At 36.6% G+C, this 16,689-nt stretch overlaps 1 non-coding gene across 1 annotated transcript; it reads right to left on the reverse strand.

Annotated features, from left to right (window-relative positions):
* Positions 1-13,193: 13,193 nt before the first annotated feature.
* Positions 13,194-13,300, reverse strand: LOC116106047. The gene has a single exon (XR_004124240.1). It is a non-coding gene; the product is annotated as a small nucleolar RNA R71 (small nucleolar RNA).
* Between the last annotated feature and the right edge of the window lie 3,389 nt (positions 13,301-16,689).

Consider the following 16,689-nt stretch of genomic DNA (forward strand, 5'->3'; position numbering starts at 1 on the left):
CGTCGAGGAGCAGAGAGTATTGGCATTACTATCCACCAGTTATGATATTTTGTATTAAGTAGAAAGTTTTTAATACAGAGTATTTTGTATATGTGAAGAATTATATTTTATGAGTAAAGAAAAGTTTGAGCCCACTATCTTCCATACGCTATGTATATCTATAATTTGCATAGTATGCATTATATGAATAGTAGTAGAGAGCAGGTGTTACAAATATATATATTTTTATGTTATATCAAATTGAAGAGTGAAACATTAGCCACTCTCACCCTTTTTCACGCCACTTTCACCTCCATATTCTCTCAAATTCTTCAATTCTTCTTCAAAGGAAATTTATAGATTTTGGGTATTTTTGAGTGGATTTTTCAATCTCAAGCATCTATAGTAAGATCCTTGCACTAAGAAATGAGTTTTAATTTTTAAAGTGTTGAATTTTGATGATTTATGTTCATAGGATTTAAGAGAAAGGGAGTTGGATCAAAGAAGGTTTTTAAAGTGTTGGATTGCTCTTATATAAGGTAAGTAAATCCTACCCTAAGTATTATTTAAGTTATGGTGTAGAGAATATCTTTTATGTATACATATGTCTTATATGTAGAAATTGTTGATGGATTTGGTGTTGAATGATGATTATAACTTATCCATGAGTATTTGTGTTGGTGTATTGGATGTTTGATGAATGTTTGGATGAAATTTGGAAGAGTTGGAGTGGAAATTTTGGAGTGTCTATTTTGGGCAGATTTGGTGTTGAATATGGAGGGTTTAATTCCCAAATTTTGGTGGCTTAGAAAAGAGATAGAAATCTAGCCAAATTAGAGTTATTTTGTGCACATAAGTTGTTTGATGAAATGTCAAAGAGAAGTGTTTATATGAGTATGATTATGTGTTATATTGAGATGAGGTTGTAGATGGTAGAGAATGGCATGTTTGCATTCCATATTGCATAATTGCATTTAAACATGTGAATTTAGAAAGAAGTATAAGCATGAAACCATCTACATGCATACATATTCATAAGAACATGAAAAAGCACTAAAGAATGTTAAAGATTAAATAGAAAGAAATAAAAACATTAAAAAGTTCCAAATCTGAATTTTAGTTAAAGAAGTGTAAAAAGATAAAAAGAAGAAAAGGTTGTTACGATGGGGAACCGTGAGTGACAAGAAGAATTTTCCCCACATACACACCGCCTTTAGTGAGCGGCCTAAGAAAAAGAAAGAAGATTTGGTACAGTCTGTAAGAGTGCATGTGGATGAGGGCTATACCCAAGAAAGAAGAATACACTCACATGGCCAACATTCCAAATCTATGCCTCAATTGAGTCCGATCGGCAAAAGAATAAGAAAAGAAAAGAATAAAAAAAGAAAAAGAAAAGAAAAGAATAAGAGAGAAGAGAAATGAATAAGAAAGAAAAGAATGAGAAAGAATAAGAAAGAATAGAAAGAAAAGAAAGAAGAGAAAGAAAGAAGCACAGAAAAGAAAGAAAGAAAAAAATAGAATAAGAACCGAGAAGAAGGAAAAACAGAAAAGAAAATGCACTTTTTATACAATTGTGCATTTGCATTTTATTTATTCATAATATCATGCCCATTATCTAAGTAGTGAGAAATTAGAATAGAGAAAGAACAGAGGGAAAAATAGAGAAAGAACAGAGAGAAAAACAAAGTTAGAGTAGAGAAAGAATAGAGAAGAATGAGGAACTGTGAAGGAAAGAAATTTGAAAGTTAAGCAAAGGAAAGAGAAGGGTAACATAGTGGGTTTACTTACTGAGCAATTAGTGCTCACCCCATTGTTTTCAATGTTTTTGCAGGTAACAGGTGAAATGCCATCACTTGGATCATCATACAGCGGAAAGGGTTGGACAAAACTGTCAAGTTAATATTTTGAGACTTATTTGTATCATGTAAAGTTTTGTTTATAAAGAAAATTAAATATGGGCCCATACTTTGATACTTGTTTATATATTTCCTTATATATATTTAATGAGTTTTTACTGTTGTTTTACGAGTATACTAGCTAGAAAGAGAGTCATTACATCTTCGATATCTCTCTTCATACCTGGCCACCAATAGTCCTTCTTCAAGTCTTGATACATCTTGGTTGCTTCAGGATGAGAAATGTATGGTGTGTCATGAGCCTTCATAAGAATTCTCTTCTTCAACTCAGCATCTTGGGGAATGCATAAGCGATTCCTGAAATGGAGGACACCATCTAACAGGTGGAATTCTGGTATCTTGCCCTCAAGCACACGCTGACTTATTTTCTGACACCACTCATCGGCAACTTGCTTTTCTCTAATCTCTTCCAGTAAGGTGGACTGAATTTCTAATTTGGCAATTCTTCTCGGTATCACCTCAATCTGTTCTCTGCTCAATTCTTTCAATAACTCTTTTTACTTTGTGAGTCGGGACAAATAGGCTTTTCTACTCAAGGCATCAGCTACTACATTGGCTTTTCCAGGCTGATACTTAATCTCACAATCATAATCTTTAACCAGCTCTAACCATCTCTTCTGTCTCATATTCAGCTCCCTCTGAGTAAAGAAATACTTCAAACTCTTGTGGTCGGTGTAGATATTACTCTTTGCTCCATATAGGTAATGCCTCCGTATCTTTAATACAAAGACTATAGCTGCAAACTCTAAATCATGTGTAGGGTATCTTGTCTCGTACTGTTTCAACTGTCGAGAAGCATAAGCTATTACCTTACCTAACTACATCAACACAGCACCAAGTCCATGTAGTGAGGCATCGGTATAAATATCATAATCCACACCCTCCTGTGGTAACACCAAAATGGGAGCAGTGGTTAATCTTTTCTTTAGCTCTTGAAAACTCTCTTCACAAGCATCTAACCATATAAAAGGAGTTCTCTGTTTGGTAAGAGCTGTCAGTGGCTTAGCCAACTAGGCAAATCCTACTACAAACCGCCGATAATAGCCTGCTAGTCCTAAGAAACTTCTAACCTCCTTTACTGTCTTCGACTTTTGTCACTCAAGAATTGCCTTCACTTTACTAGGATCCACTGATATACCTTCTTTAGAGACAGTATGGCTTAGAAATATTAGTTGATCCAACCAAAACTCACACTTAGAAAACTTGGCAAACAACTTCTTATCTCTCAATCGCTGCAGCACAAATCTTAAGTGTTCTTTATGCTCCACTCTTGACTTGGAGTAAACTATGATGTCATCAATAAACACCACTATAAATTGATCAAGACAATCATGAAACACCCGATTCATTAAATCCATAAAGACTGCTAGGGCATTGATTAACCCAAAAGGCATCACCACAAACTCATAATGCCCATATCTCGTCCGAAAAGCAGTCCTAGCAATATCTTGTTCTGCCACTCTTACTTGATGATAACTCGACCTCAAATCAATCTTCGAAAACACTGCTGCTCCTTCCAGTTGATCAAATAAGTCATCTATTCGATGTAACATGTACTTATTCTTCACTGTCACTTTATTGAATTATCTGTAATCTATACACATCCACAGGGATCCATCTTTCTTCTTCACAAACAAACTTGGAGCTCCCTAGGGAGAGTGACTAGGTCGGATAAAGCCCTTATCTAGGAGTTCTTGGAGTTGCTTCTTCAATTCCTAAAGCCCAGCTAGGGCCATTGGTAAGGTGCTTTAGAAATCGGTGCTGTCCCTGGTGCCAGTTCAATGCTAAACTCTTTTTGGAGGTAAACCCGAAAAATCTTCTGGAAATACATCTAAAAACTCCCGAACTATTGGCACATTCTGAATCTCTGGTTGTACAACGTCACTACTTTGCACCACATGGGCAATATACCCAGAACACCATTTTCTTAGCACCTTTCTAGCCTTTATACTATTAATTAACATATTCAATTGATGACCTTCTCCAAAACTAAATTTATCTTCGTCATCAAGATTAAATCTTGCTTTCTTCTTCTGACAATCAATTTCTACTCCATGCCTCCCTAGGAAATCCATGCCTAAAATAACATCAAAGTCGGGCATATCAAACACTATCAAATCAACTGGTAACTCCCTTCCATGGATCACTATCGACTCCCCTGAAAGCATCTCATGGGTCACCACACTAACCCCATCAGGTAATTCTATCTTAATAGGCTAACTTACTACAACAGGTTTCAAACCTCATTGTTCTACCATTCCATGAGTAATAAAATAATGTGTAGCTCTAGAATCAATCAATACATAAAGAGGAACTGCATGAAATAATAACTGACTAGTAACTGTGGATGGATTGGCCTCAACTTCACTTTGTGCCACTGTAAACACCTTAGCATTGGTACCTCTGGAAGTATGTGCTGCGGATGCAGGAGAGGCTTTGCAATCTTTCATCAAGTGCCCTGGCTGTCGGCACCTATAACAAACATTTCGGCCTAACTCTCTTAAACACTACCTCAGGTGCGTTCTCCCACACTTGGGACATAGGGGGAATTCAATAGTTCTTGGCCGTTTACTCTACCAGTCTCTCATATTCTTCTTAGGTTGGAATCTCTTCTTGTTCCTCACTGCCCTATTTCTTGAAGCGTCACCTCTCTCTCTTAGTGGAGCGGGAGATAGGTCACTCGGTACTATTATTGATGGACTGGTTGGGGTGAGCTTATTTACAAATATCTCTGCCCTTAAAGCTCGCTCTAAAGCTTCACTATAAGTATGAAGGGGCTTAACTCCTACCATTACATCACGGGCTATTTCTGGTTTCAGCCAATGAACAAACTTATCTTTTCTCAACTCCGATGTGTTCACTTTACCGGGTGCGAACCTCGCAAGGGAGTTAAATCTTGCAGAATACTCTATCACCATACTAGACCTTTGCTTTAAACTGATAAAATCTTGGATCTTCTCATGAACCCGATCCACTATTCTATATTCAGCCTCAAACAGTCTTCTAAACTCTTCCCATGTCGTAAAAGCTAAATCATGGGTATCTTCCATCAATTCCCACCAAATTCGAGCATCACCCCGAAATAGAAAGCTTGCATATCGTATCTTTTCTCTATCTGTCATGGGGAATAGTGCCGTCATACATTCCATGGACCTAAACCATTCCTCTGCCTCTAATGGGTCCGTGGTACCCCTAAATTCCAACGGTTGGTGTTGGCTCAGCAGTCTATAAATAGGCTCGATACGGTTCCGCACTGTCAGAGGTACTGGCCTTTCTCTTTCTTCCCTGGTGGTCGGTACTTGAACAGGAGTTTCAACTCTCTCTGGTATAGTTCTCCCCTGACTCTCTACTAACTCTTGTTGTACAATACTACAAATTCTCGCCTCATTAAGGGTAGGGTGTAGGTTCTGGCGGGTTAGAAGTTTCCCCTGTACTTATTGCATTCTTGCCACCTGCTCGAGTTCTATGTCTCATCTACAAAACATCAACACTTGAATCAACTCAAATAACTTATCTACTACTATAAGTAAGGAAAGAAATAATCTTACAACGGTCAGCTACAGAACGTCAACGCAGCAGGAGAGGCACACTGTCAAATACCAAAATCTTTACTCTAATACCAAAAATGTAGTAACTCTTTCTAGCTATTATACTTGGGAAATATAATATGATAAAGACAGGTAAGCATATAAGTAAAAGATAATGGGCCCGAAAATTTTCTTTACTTTATATATTAAATTCTTTACAATAATAAAGTTTCATATACATAAATACAAAATAGTGGACAATGGTGCCATTTCCCTCTACTTCTCGACGTCCATCCGACCACTTCTGACCTATTTCCTACAAAAACAAAGAAATCAACAGAGTGAGCACTAATTGCTCAGTAAGTAAATTTCTTTCCTTACATTACACTTCTCTGTTCTTTCTCTATTCTTTCTTTATTCTTATCTCTCTGGGTTTTTTCTTTCTCTCTAATCTCTCTGTTCTTTCTTTCTCTCTAATCTCTCTGTTCTTTCTTTTCTTTCTAATCTCTCACTACTCATGGTAGTAGGCACAGTGCCATGCATAGGTATGATGCAAATGCACAAATGCATAGAATGTGCATTTTCTTTTATGTTTTTCTTTCTTTTCTGTGTTTCTTTCTTGCTTATCTATTCTTTCATTCTTTTCTTTCTTTTCTTTCTAATCTTTCTTTTCTTTTCTTTCTTATTCTTTTCTTTTCGTTCTTATTCTTTTGCCAATCGGACTCGGTTGAGGCATGGATTCGGAACACTGGCCATGTGAGTGTATTCTTCTTTCTTGGGTACAACCTTCATCCACATGCACTCTTATGGACTGTACCAATTCTTCTTTCTTATTCTTAGGCTGCTCACTGAAGGTAGCGTGCACGTGGGGAAAATTCTTCTTGTCACTCACGGGTTCCCCATCGCAACAATCTATTCTTTTCTTCTTTTAGAGCATTCTTTAATAGCTTTTCTTTCTTTCTCTTTATTCTTTAAGTTCTTATACATATGTATATGTATGCATGTGGATGGCTCATGCTTGTTATTCTTTCTAAATGCAAATGTTTAAATGCAAGGATGCCATGTAGCATAAAAATAAGTCTTTCTCTACCATCTACAAACTCATATCAAAATCACAAATGAATAAACTCATGCATACACTTCTCTTGGACATTTCATCAAACATATTGCACGCACACTCAAACTCTAATTTGGCTACACTCCTACTTCTTTCTCAAGCCACTAATATTTGGAGTAAAACTCCCTTAAAGCAATTACTAAACCTAGCCAGGAAAATACACTCCAAAAATTCTACTCAAACTCTTTCTAAATTCAACCAAACTTCCATCAATCACCATATAACCAATTCTGCTTCTCATGGCTCAATTCTACTCATCAATAAACATCAATCTCATCAACAATTCTCAAAATCATAAGCATATACATACATGTAAAAAGTCTCTACTCAATTGATTTCTCAAATCATAACTTGTGTTAGATTTATTTAACTTGTACTTGAGTAATTCCACTAGAATCTCTCTCTCTTTGGCAGACTTGTTCTTTCTCTAAAACCCTAAGCATAAAAACTATAAGAATTCAACACTTTAAAAATTAATCTCATATCTATTAGCAAGAATTCTTAACTTTGAATGCTTAGGATTTAATATCTACCAAAATCCAACAAAAAGTTAATTTAAATTTCCTTGGAAATTTGATGAAGGAATTGAGAGAATTTGGGGGTGAAAGTGGCGTGTGGGGTGTAGAGAATGATAGGGTTTGTATTCTTGAACCCTTAATATCTCATATTAATAGGCATACTTTCCCATTTTGCCCTTACACTTTCTTAGAAATTCCATTTTTGGCCGTCAATTACAAAAATCCCCTTACCTTCATTGCATTCTCCATAAAATTCCCTTACTTTTCACTCCCCACATTTACAACTAATTACGGGTAGAATGGTCACTTTGTTCTTAAGGAAGTTTATCTAGAATTTTCTCAAAAATTCCAGCTAGCTCTTTGCCTCGGCGAAGCATTCCAGAGCATACGTCGCCGCGACAAACTTTCTTCTTTGCCGTGGCGAAGTTTGCAATTTAAGAACTCGATTTTGGGCAGAGAGTTTGTTGCCACGGTGACAAACTTCCTTTCCCATGGCGAAGTTTGCACTTCCCAAATTCTCCAATCTTCCACCTTAAAAGAAGCAAAACTATCTATCTATCATCTGATTCTGATCCAATCTGTACTTTGGTTTGTCTCGTTCATGTGTCCACTTAGTTTGTTAATTTTATGGGCAAAAAGAGAACACATTGATAGCAAGATAGCCCTCTCTCATGGTCGTGACTCTTGCCTCCCTCTGACTCTTATTTGGGAATAGTCTTATCACCCTCTCACTCTCATTCACTCATTTTATTTGTGCTAGTCGAGCTGTAATTCAAGCATGAATTCGAGCTACAACTCAATTTTGCACTCGGCTGAAATCGAGCATGCTCAAATTCGAGCTAACTCATTGAGCTCGAGTTCAAATTCGAGCTTGAAACAGTATCACGAGTTCGAGTTCGATTCAAGTTTTCCAAGCTTGATATGGCTCAAGCTCGAACTCGAGCTCGTTACTATAGTAATCGAGCTCAACTCGATTGGGCAAAAACTTAACTCGGCTCGGCTCGGCTCGATTACTCTCTTAAATTCTAGAAAACGTTGGATGGAAAAGGATTCCAAGAAACATAATTGAACTTGAATCAACACATTACAGATTGTGTTGATCAGAAAATGTTTAATTGAAACACGAGAGTTTATCGACACAAAACATGAGAGTTTTTTAAGTCATTAGAAGTTTCCAAATAGCCATATCAGCCCTCAATATGTCAAAATAATGGATCCAAATCTAATGCTACACTAGTTTTTGTTATGAATTCAACCTCTATAATGTTGTAGGGCTAAGTTGAAGGCCGAATTAAGCACACAACTGAGTATGAGATCAACCAGACCCACAAGCAGAAGCTTAAACCACAATTATGACAATAAAGATCTTTTTCTGGGATTTTACCCAGAAACCATTTCTATGCAATTCTACTTTATGCTTTAAAGATGAGAATGGAGGAGACACATCCTGAATATCGATACTTGATTGCATAAAACTACCCATGGAACCAAAAAATAAGCTTCAAACTAATAAACAAAACTTTCTCAAATGTCTAACGAAAAGGTATCTCAGAATCTCAGCCATTCACATCACAAGAAAGTTACTTCTTGAGTTGAAAGATTAACAAAAATTGTAAACTTTTGTTTTTGTGAAACCTAGTTGAAGGTTGTGTGCATGTGGCTGGTTAATGGCTAGGGAAGCTGGAATTGTTGAGGAATTAAATCTCATTTACAAAGAAAAACTAGGAATGCATTTGCTTCTAAATGATTTAAGTTAGATATCCGAAACCTTATTTTTCACAGCCAATTCCATCTGGTCAATTGACTTATTAGGATCATGTCTGTGTGCTGTGGTGGTTAAGATTGGTTGTAGTTTCTTAGAAGATGTATTATTTTACATTTCGATTCATGTTGGCGTAAAATGGCATTTTATCATTTATGTTTTTTAATTGAAAGATCAAATCAGTTAGCATTGTTATTGGTTTTTGAACCTGCCTAAATATGTGTTCTTTGCACTATCTTCAGGCAGAAACTGGGTTTATGTATCCTAGCTGTGGTTTGAAAGGGCTGACGGGAATCTTTATATACTAATAATTTTAGTGCCCAGGAATTTGATTGAATAAGGTATTTTTTTCCCCTTGGGTGGTAGGCCTTTGGGGCGACATGGGAAGGGGTGGAAAGCAAAACTTGTTTAGGCTTTTTATACATATGGAATTATATAGCACTTTTTTGGATCATCAGATGTGAGTTGAGGGCCACTATGTGTTATCATTCTTGAATCATGAGTTTCAAGTGCGAGTGTCCGACTTGGATCTGCTTAAATCATTTACGAGTGATTAATGGAAAGTCCATACTTGCTACATTAAACTTGCAAGTGTTTGTTTACTTTCCTTGTGGAGATTATTTTTTTTTTTTTTTTTTTTTTTTTTTTTTTTTTTTTTCTAAATAAACATCTAAGAGTTCCTTGGCAGTTTTGGCCAACTTAATTTGCCATTTTTTTCAGCAAAGCAATCGTTTTTTTTCTCATTGTTGAAATTTTTCATAATTTACATTTTTGCTTTTGTCATATTTTACCTGTACTGTTACTGGTTTGGCATCCTAATCAGCATGCCTAGGAACCCTGGAAAGTTCTCATATAAAGGCATAGAAGTTTGTTTCACGTTGTTCATAATTGGACCTATATTTTGGTTGGTCTTGCAATTTTGTAGGACCTTAATTTATTGAATTTATTTGAGATAATTTTTTTGTTTTAGTATAGCTTATTTGCTGTTGCTATAATATGCTTTTGAAGCATTCCAATGTTTAGGTGGATCTAACTTTTCACTCTATAATGCAGAGAAGTTTTGCTTTAGTGCTGAATTTATTGAGATGAGACATCAAGCGCTGGATATTTTTGTCAATCGGATAGCTTCACATCATAAGCTGCAGCAAAGTGAGGATCTTAGAACCTTTTGAAGGCAGATGAAGAGGTGATTTATCTAAAATCATATAGGTTATTTGACTTCATGTCTTTATACATGTGCTTATTTCACTTTTGGAATTATGCCATAAAAGTTTAATAGTTTATGTATTTTAGTTGATTATGTATGTTATAGAAACTAGTGGATTTACAAGAGCACGAATCTTATCAATTGTTAGGATTATGCATTTTAGAAAATGTAGAAGCAAAAGGACTACCTTCATGTTTTGGTACTTAAAGGTGGTGTAAATATATGAATATATACATCCTCTTCACTACATGTCAGCATCTTGGATTTAATATTTCTAGGTTTTTAGTTAATGCTGATATATTTTCTGTTGTTCAGACAATGGAGAGATTAAGGTCTTAAGAGACTGGTATTTTCAAAAAGAAGCCAGCTGATTTGATGCAAATCTTCAGGTAAGATTAGACTTTACATGATCCTGTAATGATCCCTAGTGCCCATTGGCTAAGTGGTTCTAGTTTCATAATCCAATTCGTTTCACATCTGTGCACTATACAAGTTTCAATTTCTTTTGTATTATTTTTCACTTATGAGAATTTGGTAAGGACTTGTGAGTTCTTGATAAACTAGAATTTATCCTAATTTTCACGGGACAAAGCTTTAATTTTTTTTTTTTTTTCATTTTCATCTACATTATATTTTATTAACAAACATTTTATGATAATGGGACTAAGCCCCTCGATGTGGGCAAGGCTTGTTACCAAGGTTCTTCCAAGGTACTACTCTTCAGTCTTCTCCCATTGATCTGGGTTGCCCACCCATTTATTGATTTTTTTTTCCAATGGTTTGCTTTGTGGGATATTTTGGTGAGCTCCTTTGTTAAAAATCGATTCGGGTCTTGTGACATCCGTGATAATAGTTATTATATGATGAATAAACTGCCACTTTTATCGAACTCCAATACTTTTTCATGATATTAGTGAATTATGCTCATGTTTACTTCAATTGCCATAATCTTTTTGCCTTAGGTAACCTTGTCACAAGAAACCAAGTGGTTCTAACAGGCAACCTATTAATATTCTTGAGCAGATTGCCGTAGAAGGAAAATTCAAGTTGTGCAGTCAAGCATACCAATCTTTATGTGAAAAACTAGCTGTGAATTAAGGTTCTCAAAATTCATGCCATATCTGAAAGCTATTTCCATTCAACTCCCAGCAACTCTTGAAGCATATGCTAGTAGATGTAACGAGCTTATTACAATTAAATCGAGTTTTGCAACTTTCGACAACTAGGATGGATTCATTCTGTGATAACATATCCATTGATGGCAATGACATCCCCTCTTTTTCCATTGCCAGTTCTTATTTATGAATTTAGGTTTACAAGTTAGTTCTTTTAGAATAAACCAAAGTTGATTCTCGATGAAAATTACAAACTTCATTGCCTTGTTGCCTTCAGGCAGGTTTTAAATTTAGGGTTCTTTGGATCTTTGTGTTATGAAACTTTAGGATGTTCCATTATGTTGTAACAATATCTCATATCTCATGTGAACCATCAAATTGTCAACATAATGCGACTATTTAACAATAAATGTTCACAACTTAGGTGATTAATATTTAATAATATGTTTGTGACACATTTAATGGACATCACTTGAAATATAGATTTAGGATTTCATTAAGAAATATGATATAATACTACTCTAAATACCAAAGTCATCCACTCTAAATACCCTACAAAATTGAGATATCTCAATTGAAATTATAATTTATTTAATATAACTCATAATTTACTAGATCAATTCAATCAATTTTTTATGTGGTGTTATGAGCAATAGAACGAGGTCCATTATTTTGGTAATTGAGTGACCTTCTTGCAGTTTTTTATCATATTATGATTATGATTAACTTTCTCTTCTGTTGAAAGCAAGACCCTGAGCTTGGGTGACAAGCGGGAGTGGGGGGCAGAATCCGTAAATAGAAACGATTTAAATTGGGGCAGGAGGGAAGGAAATATAGCAACCAACTACCTAAAACTGAAAGAAATGTATCTCCCACCTCACTGAAATTTTCACAAAAGTCATACACACAAGCTTTATGAGAATGGCAAAATATTGTGCAAAACTTGATGGACCCACAGAGAACCAACCATTTATGGGGATCGACGAGACAGCAAAATGCAGTTGATTAATGGCCAAATCCCCACTACCTCGTAAACCTGCTAAACATAGCTTTCCCTCCTGACACTCAGAATTCCTCCTAGCAGCATAGGCTCGATAAGCTGCCAGTCCAACAATAGTAACGATAGACCATAATATAAATCAAACATACAATCCCTGTTAGAAAATGTACATTAACAAAATAAAATCAGTGCTATACAAATTCATGGATGTAATCCTGGGAGATGTGGAACTAGTAGACAACAAACACACCAGAAATCTTCCCGACCTCAGTTTCAGGAATGTTCAAATGAGGGTGTTCAGTTGCCCTCACAATTCTGCTAAATAAATTTTTGGAATCTCCTACTTTCATGCTTACACGAATAGGAGGCTCGATTCCCAACCCCTGACAAATTCAACGCTTCAAGTTTTTTGCGCTGTTAACGGGGATCAATTTTTGTGTTAACATTGAACTTTTCTTGTGTTAGCTAGATTGGAGTTTAATTTTAGTTTTAATTGTTGTCTAGTTTAATTTTGTTGTTCGTTTCTATTAGCTTGTGATCTCACGCTTTCTTTCTTTCTTTGTAGTTTATACGAAAAGCTAGACGTCATCCAATGGTTCCTATTGATCCAGAGATTGAAAGAATCGTAAGAAGACTTAACAAAGAAAGGAGAACGAGAGGCCATAGTCATTGAGATGGAAGAAAACAGAACATTGAGGGAATTTTCAATACCCACGGTTGATGGCAGTGGTCCAAGTATAACTAGGCCACCAATGCAAGCCAACAACTTCAAAATAAAGCCGGCAATCATCCAGATGATCCAACAGTCGGTACAATTTAAGGGAGATCTGAAGGAAGATCCAAATTCACACATTGCAAACTTCTTGGAGATCTGCGATACCTTCAAATTAAACGGAGTGGCAGATGATGCTATCAGATTAAGATTCTTTCCTTTTTCATTAAGGGATAAAGCAAAGGGATGGTTAATGGCACTACCACCAGGAACAATCACAACCTAGAATGAATTGGCATAGAAGTTCCTTATTAAATACTTCCCTCTAGCGAAATCTGCAAAGATGAGAAATGATATCACGTCGTTTCTACAGGAAGAGACTGGATCACTTTATGAAGCTTGGGAAAGATATAAGGAACTGCTAAGAAAGTGTCCACACCATGGTTTGCCAGTTTGGATGCAAGTCCAAACATTCTATAATGGGTTGACGGTTAATGTGCAAACGATGGTGGATGCAGCATCTAGAGGAGCATTGCAAAACAAGACACCTGAAGAAGTTATGAGTTGCTTGAAGTCCTAGCAAGTAACAACTATCAGAGACCCAATGAGAGAATGCAGTCAAAGAAGTCCATAGGTATTCATGAAGTTGATGCTTACACAGCCATCTCAGCCCAACTTACAGCACTTCAGAAGCAATTAGGAGGTATGCAAGTGAATTCTATTCAAACACCTCAATTGACATGTGATTTTTGTGCAGGTAACCGTACAAACAATGAATGTCAAGTGGGGAACACCTTTGCTTCAGCCTCATCATCGTCGGAACAAGTCAACTATTTGGCAGGGAATCAAAGACAACAAAACAATCCTTTCTCCAACACATATAATCCTGGTTAGAGAAATCATCCAAATTTGTCTTGGGGCAATCAAAATCAGTAGAATAACCAGTGGAATCAAAGAACAATGCCAAACAATCAAGTAGGGGTGAATAATCAACCAGGTGATCAAAGATTGTCAAAATTGGAGGACATGTTCAGGAAATTCATGCAAGAGACCACAAGTTTCATGAGTGAGACGAGGGCAAATTTCAGAAACCAAGGGGCATCCATTCAAAACTTGGAGGTACAGGTGGGGCAGTTAGCAGAAAAACTGAATGATCCACCACAAGGTTCCCTACCAAGCAACATAGTGACAAATCCACATGAACAAGTGAATGCAATAACTCTACGGTGTGGAATAGTCTTGGAAGAGGTGGAATAAATAGGGAAAGAAGAGAGCCCACCAAAGACAAGGAAGATTCTGATGAGGAAGTCGACAAAGAGATCATTGTTGAAGAGAAACCAACAAGTCCCAGGGAAGATGAACCAAAGAGGGAAGAGAGGCAAAGGCAAAAGAAAGAAAAATTGCCATTTCCCAAGATACCACCAGAGTTGGCACATCACACCCCTTCTGTGCCTTTTCCTTAAAGACTCAGAAAGAAAAATCAGGATAAGCAGTTTATAAAATTCATTGAGATATTTAAAAAACTACATATTAACATTCCTTTTGCAGATACCTTGCAGCAGGTGGTGAGCTACGCAAAATTCCTCAAGGATATTCTGTCAAATAAAAGAAAGTTAGAAAAGGAGGAAACAATGATGCTTACTGAGGAGTGCAGTGCCATTCTATAGAAAAAGCTACCACCGAAACTCAAGGATCCAGGGAGTTTCAATATCCCTTGTGTTATAGGAGATATTACATTTGATAGAGTTTTGTGTGATCTAGATACAAGCATAAATCTAATATCTTTTTCTATTTTCAGGAGACTAGGGATTGGTGAAGTGAAACCAACGACCATATCTTTACAACTTGCAGATAGATCCATCAAGCATCCGAGGGACATAGTTGAAGATGTATTGGTTAAGGTGGACAAAGTCATCTTTCCTGCAGATTTCGTCGTGTTGGATATGGAAGAGGACAAGAAAATGCCTCTCATTGTGGGGCGACCATTTCTTGCCACTAGAAGAGCCCTAATTGATGTGCAAGAAGGAAAATTCCTTTTAAGGGTCCAAGATGAAAAGGTGACATTCAATGTTTTTGAGGCCATGAAATTTCCATCAGAGTCAAATTCTTGCTTTAGTGTAGACTTGGTGGATAGACTAGTAGCAGATGCTATTGAAGAGAACACCCCTCAACTACCTTTAGAATCTTGCATTGCCCAATAAAAAATAATAAAGGTAGATGAGCCGGCAAAGAATGAGTGTACTAGACTTTTGGAAGCACTTCAGCCAATAAATGCAAGCCAAGATCCAGAATTTGAAGAGTTTGACATTGAAAAACAGAAGGAGAAGGAAAGAACGGAAGAACCTCCAAAACTTGAACTGAAGCCTTTACCTTCTCACTACAAATATGTGTATCTTGATGAGTCAGAAACCTTTCCAGTGATCATCAATGCAAGGCTGAGTAAATTAGAGGAAAAGCGGTTGATTCGGGTGTTAAGGGAGCATAAATCAGCAATTGGATGGACCACATTGGACATTAGAGGCATCTCTCCATCTTTTTGTATGCACAAGATACTTATGGAAGATGATGTCAAGCCTAGGGTACAGCTACAACGGAGATTGAATCCTTCTATGAAGGAAGTGGTGAAACTTTTAGATGCAGACATAATCTACCCTATTTCAGTTAGTCCATGGGTGAGCCCGGTGCAAGTGGTTCCAAAGAAAGGGGGTATCATGGTAATAAAGAATGACAGCAATGAATTGATACCAACTAGGACAATCACAGGTCGGAGGGTGTGCATTGATTATAGGAAACTAAATGAAGCGACAAGGAATGATCATTTTCCACTTCCTTTCATCGATCAAATGTTGGAAAGATTGGCAGGGCTTGCTTATTATTGTTTCTTGGATGGTTTTTCAGGTTATAATCAGATTGCCATTGCTCTTGAAGATCAAGAGAATATGACATTCACTTGTCCTTATCACACCTTTGCGTACAGAAGGATGCCTTTTGAGTTGTGCAATGCACTAGCCACATTCCAATGATGCATGATGTCAATTTTTGGTGACATGGTGGAGCGGTTCATAGAAGTCTTCATGGATGACTTCTCTATTTTCAGTTCTTCTTTTAATAATTGTTTGTCTAATCTCTCATTTGTTTTGCAGTGATGTCAAGATACAAATTTGGTGCTCAACTAGGAGAAATGTCACTTCATGGTTCAGGACGGAATTATACTCTATCATCGAATCTCAAAGGACGGCATCGAAGTGGATCGAGCCAAAACAGAAGTGATTGAGAAGCTGCCACCACCTAAAAACATTAAGGCAGTCCGGAGTTTCTTGGGACATGCAGGGTTCTATAGATGGTTTATCAAGGACTTCTCTAAAATCTCTAAACCCCTCTACAATTTACTGATTAAGGATGTTTCTTTTGATTTTAATGATGAATGCATGCATGCTTTTCAAACTCTTAAGAATTTATTAGTATCTATTATTGCATTTCCCGATTGGGGACTACCTTTTGAATTGATGTGTGATGCTAGTGATTTTGTAGTAGGAGTAGTTTTAGGACAAAGGAAGAAAAAAGTTTTACATGTAATTCAGTGTGCTAGCAAGACACTAACTGATGCACAGTTGAATTACACCACCACTAAAAAAGAGCTGTTAGTCGTTGTTTTTGCATTTAACAAATTTTGTTCTTATTTGCTAGGTGTTAAGGTGATAGTCTACACAGATCATTCAGCACTCAAGCATCTGTTGGCAAAGCAAGAAGCAAAACCAAGGCTAATAAGATGGATCCTACAACTGCAAGAGTTTGAATTGGAGATCCGAGACAAAAAGGGGTTAGAAAATGTAGTG

The sequence above is a fragment of the Pistacia vera genome, unplaced genomic scaffold (genome assembly GCF_008641045.1).
Source record: "Pistacia vera cultivar Batoury unplaced genomic scaffold, PisVer_v2 Contig508, whole genome shotgun sequence".
Lineage (NCBI taxonomy): Eukaryota > Viridiplantae > Streptophyta > Magnoliopsida > Sapindales > Anacardiaceae > Pistacia > Pistacia vera.